This window comes from Leucopleurus acutus (genome assembly GCF_964270905.1).
Source record: "Leucopleurus acutus genome assembly, chromosome: 11".
Taxonomy (NCBI): Eukaryota; Metazoa; Chordata; class Mammalia; order Artiodactyla; family Delphinidae; genus Leucopleurus; species Leucopleurus acutus.
Genome location: NC_139152.1, coordinates 94799726 through 94805725, shown reverse-complemented (window position 1 = coordinate 94805725; position 6000 = coordinate 94799726).

Here is a 6000-nt window from a genome sequence, read left to right as displayed (position 1 = left end):
TATATTTTGAAGTAGTTTATCAGAAATTTCTCCTAATGTGACAGCCTATAAAATATTCTTAACAACTCCAGTAACAACTGCATCAGCAGAAAGATCCTCAAAATTAAAAATTATAAAAAATTATTTGTGATCTTGCATTTGCCAAGAATGACTGTCATAGCTTTTAATTATGTCAACGGAAATGAAGTTGACAAAAGTATGTTTTGATGACTTAATAAATGAATTTACAAAAAAGTAAGCCAGAATAGTTTAATGATCAGATATCATATTAACAAGGTATTATTATTTATTGTATTATATAAAATTATGACAATAAAAAATTTATTTTTCAATTTTAGGTTTATGGTGTTACTCATGTATCACTATTACCTCTTACTTATCATTATAAGTAATAAAATGGGCTTTCCCTGGTATCGCAGTGGTTGAGAGTCTGCCTGCCGATGCAGGGGACACGGGTTCGTGCCCTGGTCTGGGAAGATCCCACATGCCGCGGAGCGGCTAGGCCCGTGAGCCATGGCCACTGAGCCTGCGCGTCCGGAGCCTGTGCTCTGCAACGGGAGAGGCCACAACAGTGAAAGGCCCGCGTACCGCAAAAAAAAAAAAAAAAAAAAAAAATTAATAAAATATTTTGAAAGAAAAAAAATTTATATTTTAGTACCTTTAACTGCACTATTTTTTTTTTTTTTTTTTTTACTGCTTTTTGAACAAGAGGCCCTGCGTTTAATTTTGAACTGGGCTCTGCAAATTATGTAGCGGCCCTGATTCTGAAAACTAGTATTTTTTTCAAGGGTTTTCACACTTCTGCAAATTGTCCTGCCTCAGGCTTTTACAGACTTCCCTCCAGTCCAATGAATGGCCACCACGTGATAACTTTCTAAAACCCACATCACAGTGTGGAGCGCTGGTCATCTTGGAAGGCTGACACTCTTCACTGTGATGTCCTGTTCATCCCCTTTGGGGCGCAGTCTTCTCCACCTGAGACACTTTCCTCTGAATCGCTCCCCCACCCCCATCCCAGATGGCAGATCTGAGTCCTTCGATGTCAATTTTTGAAGTCCTTTGGCAATATGTGACAAGTGGTAACTGTAAAGGGTGGAGGGAATACCGGAATAATGATGACGAGGACAGAAAGTGCAAACAGAGGACTGTGTGACTATGATCACAATTTCTTTAATCTTCTTGAAGACTGAGGGGAAAGGCTGTTACAGGTGAGCCCCGGGGTCAAGCAGAAGCTAGCGGGCTGGAGCCCAGCCCCTCTGTGTCCCAGGGGTACGCTTCCTCTCGCCGGGCTGGGGGTGGGGGGACAGCAGCCTCAAGGGCGGGCCTTCCAGGGGTGGTGGGGCTCTTCTGATTGCGAGCAGTTGCGGCGTTCAGGCCTCCTTAAAGCAAAGCAGGACAGAACCTGGGTAGGCTGAAACCTGCGGTTCTCCACATTCTCCTGGAACTCGCGCCTCTTCCTGAGTCTCCGCCCACCCGATTGACCGGTCCCTCTGCTCCATCGCCGAGGGAAGCAACCTGATTGGCTTGGTCATAGTGTGGGGTGGGATGGGGGTCGGTGCTTTATAACAGCCATGGCGCCAAGGCCCTGGAACCCATCAGCCTGTGAAGGGGCGGCCCATGGATCAGGTGTTCACCTCTGTCCAATCAGAGGCCTAGAGGCTATTTCCCAGGCCGGGACTACTGCGGAATTTGCAGACAGCAGGGGAGTGGGCGTGGCCAGCACCATAACTGACAGGTCCATACTGAGAGCGAAGCTCACCTGCTCCTCCCCGCCAGCCTGACCTCCAGCACTTCCAGTACTTGGGAGGTGTTCTCACAGCTACCTCACCCCTCTTTACTCAGTCCATTATTTACTGATCTGCTCCTCCGTCAAACTTCTTCCACTCTTCTCATCGCCATGGTGACCTTCCTGTCTGAACACTGGGCAGCAACCTCGACTGCCATCTCGCCACCAGAGTGGTCTTTTTAAAGAACACACTGGGACGGTCACTCGCTCTTCAGTGGGTTCCACACACTGACTCTGAACCAAACCCCTACGCAGGCCTCAAGACCCTGCGCCATGCAACTCGAGTACCCTCCACATTCTCTCCGTTGTCCGCCACCCTCAAGCTCTTCCCCAGACAGGACAGCGTTTTAGTTCCTCTCCAGAATGCTCACCAGCCCACCTTCTTGCCAGCGAACCCCTGCTCATCCTAGACAGCTCAGGTTAAGGGTCATCTGCTCAGAAGGGCCCAGGTCTAAACCGCATCTTCTGACAGTCTCAGCACTTCACACAGTTGAGATTTTTGCTTGCACGTTGGTTTAACGTCCATCTCCCCTGCTGGAAGACCACCTCTGCAAGGGCAGGGGTGTCTACCTGGTTCAGTGTTGAACTCCTAGGGCCCAGCACAGTGTCTGGCACTTTACAGAGTCTGAATAAATCCTGTGGCAGCTGAGGGCCACTAACTTTAAAAACAGCGCCCTGCAAACATGTGTACGTAAGAGCATGGGAATGGTCTGGAAGGAATGAGGCCAAGCTAATCTTGGCTGCCTGTGGTGGTTGGGGAAGGGGCCAGGAAAGGGAGTGGCGATGGGGTGTGCGTGCATGCACACATGTAAAGGTGAGGGGCACTGGCTTCATCCGTAATGACTTTACTCTTTACTAAACATTAATGAACAAATAAAGCATGTTCCAGGTCAGGGGAGACAGAGGGGATGGGCAAATGCCAAGCCACACCCACCAAGAACCAAAAAAACACCATGACACTCTGCAGTCCACTGGTGGGTTTGGAGTCTTCACTTTATTACTATGTCACCAGAAGTCACCACCTTCACTTGGTTCACCACAAATGGACGGATGTCATAGAGGAGGGTGCCGTGGGGCCACTGGATTCACTCTTGAGACTTAACCAGGTGGTGGGGGAGTCCAGAGTGGGGGCCCAGGATGGGGACTGCCATTCACTGCACACACACACGCACAGAGATATATTTGTGGAGCCTTATATTATACATCTTATATATAGAAAATATATATATTTATACTATACACAGGCAGTAACGCTGCGGGAAGGGCCAGGGCACCCAGACAAGGGTTGTGGGCACCAGGGGATGGCGAGCGTCACATCAAGGGGCAGCGCTGGGAGACGGATGGACAAGTCCATCCTCCCACAAACTCTTGGGAGGGGTGCTCCCCCTTTGTGCTCCTTAGAGAATCAAAGGGGTCTTGGGCCAAGGTTGGGGGCTCCCGAGGGGTAACGTGGGGGGAAGCCTGGGACCCCCAACAGTCTTCGAAGATCAAGAACCACCAGGGAAGGGTGGAGTGGGGAGCAGATGCCAGCACCCTGGGAGTTAGTCCCTCAATTGTTACACACCCAGGTGGACCAGATGCCTGTGATGGAGCAGGATGAGTGTCAACTCGGAGGCAGGAGACCTGGATCCCGAACCTCTGGCTCTGTGCTTGACTTTGGACAAGTCACTGTCTTCCTGGCCCAGACTCTACCACCCCTAAGCGTCCGTGCAGCTCTAAACTTGTGTGGAACCCAGTTTTCCTTGGCCCTCTCTTGCGCTTGACGGGAGGAGGGAGCCCAAACTCAGCAAGGTCGGACTGCAGGGGTGCCCTTCTCCAAGGAAGGGCTTGGAAGCAAGGGGGAGGCAGAGGGGGGCAGCAGGGAGGGAAAAGGGGATACCGCTGGCCTGTGAGCACAGGCTCTAAGCTTGGGGTCCCCAGGGGGCTGTCGTCAGCCAACAGAAGGAGCAGGGCTTCCCCACCAACCACTCAGCAGGGGAGTCGGGAGCCCTGGGTCTCAATCAACTCCCGCCCTGCAAATCTCTGCTCCTGTTTCTCACCCCCGCCGCAGCACAGCCTGACCACGGGACCCTGTCTGGGCAGCACCCCAGGACTAGTGGGGAATGCTGAGTGAGGTGATTCAGCAGCCCCCAATCCTGGCAGGGCCTTGTAAATTTTCCCATTCTGGGGTGGCAGGTAGAGTCTGTAATAAACACCCAGCGACCGGGTAAAGTTTAAATGGTATCCTGCCCTCTAGCCCAGCATCACCAGCAGCTGGTCGGTGCCCAGGGGAAGAGATGGGCAGCACCCTGGGGTCTCCTGGTGCCCATCAGCAAGGGATGTTTTTGGTGGGGAGTGGGTGAGGGAGAGGACTTCTCATAGAATCCTACGTGGGCACAGAGCTTCTCTCTGCCAGAAACACACCCACTCCCACCCTTACCTTTTTCGCAAACCGCTGCTCTGGTACCGGTTCCACTGCTCAACCTGGCAGAGACCAGAGCCCCATCCTGTCCCCACTTGGGCCACCCAGGGGGAGAGAACCATAGATAGAGCCCCTTCCCCAGATGTGGAAAACTGAAGTCAGCAACAAGCAGCTGTCACTTGGCTGCCTGGGGTCCTCTCCCGTCACCGCTGCCCCTTGGGAGGACTTGACCAGACCTGATCCATGCTCCACTGCTAATTCACGTGCTGAGCCTCAGTTTCCCCTTAAGTGGGGACAACGATGCTACTTCTCTGCCTAGGAAATTTCCTCTCCTTCCCTCATTGCCAAGCTAACTGCTGCCCATCCTCAGGGCCCCTCCTTGGGGAGCCGCAGCCCGTCATGCACTCGCAAAGCGCCTCACCCCTGTAATGGACCCTGGATACAGCTGTCGGTTTAATGCTCACCTCTGACGACTGTCAGCTCCTTGAGGGCAGGGACCCCAGTCTCTATATTCCCAGCACAGATGCCCCATAACTGCTGAATCAACAGGCAAGTGAACAAATATTACCTGCTCCTTAGGGTTCTCGTGGGGGCTGGTGGTGGGAACACCCAGCACCGTGCTGACCTGCAATCCCAGTGCCCTGCTTCCCGAGGCACTGGCTGGTGGACGCTGGGCCCCAGGTCTCCCCACACCTCTCCTCTCTTCAAGGCCTCCCCAACCCTTAAGGCTCAGTGGAGAGCCCACGTTGTGTAAGAGTCCCTCCCTGTCCCCCACAACCCTCCCTGTGCCTTTGAGGACACCTGCCACCCTCTCCCCTACAGCCTGTGGCCTCCCGGAGCCTTCCACGCCCCAGGGGCTCTCACCGTTCATCTTGAGGACAGTTTGTCCCACGACAGCAACTGCAGGCTGGCCTTGCTGGGTCTAGAGCCCCTGTCTTCCCATAGGGAGACCGGCCATTGGCAGGCCTTCTGGAAGGCTTTGGCTTGGCTGTCCCAGCCCCTGGGACCCTGGCTGACCCCAAATGAGGGAAGATGACACAGTGTCCCAGATCAGTTCTGTTTCCTGGGAGGTCACAAGGGCAGGGAATGGGGCACCTGCTGGGTAGCTGGGACCAAGGAGACCAGGTAGCAAGCCCAGCCCTGCCACTCACTCACTGTAACCTTGGGCGACGTGCTCTCCATCCAGGCCTCCTTGTCCACTCGGCCCCGGGCAGGGACATAGCGAGCCCCTCCGAGAGGCAGGGACAGTGATCAGTCGCCAGGAGGCCACAAAGGTGTGCTGGAGCTCCTGGCGGGATACGCGCAGCACGGAGCAGCACACGGGAGCCAGGCCCGCCCTCTTGGCTCTCCCGCCCTGGGAGGCGGCCAGGGGAGGGGCTGGCGGGATGTGGGGAGAGGGGCCTGGAGGCAGGGCTGTCCCACTTGAGGGAGCAGTCGGGGAAGAGCAGGCCCCTGGCTTGCAGCAGAATCAGGGTATCTCATGGGCTGAGGTCCCCAAGCCCTCCCAGAGTGACGGTAGCACTGAGCGGTGGAGCCCCCAGCTCGGGGAGGGGGGATGGTGGGAAGGCCAGGGGACAGCAGGTGCTCTGCAGTCAGGGGCCTGGGCTTGGCCCCATCTCTATCACTGGCTGCCTGAATGACCCTGGGTGAGTGACCTTGACCTCTCCAGGCCTCAGTTTCCTCAGCCATAAAATGGAGACAGGCCAACACTCCTAGCAGGGCAGTTGTATCACTCCTAGCGGGTGACAGCCCCCAGTGTCCTGTGGGTGCTCACACCCTGCAGCCAAACCTTCCCAGCATCCTCCCGGTCTAG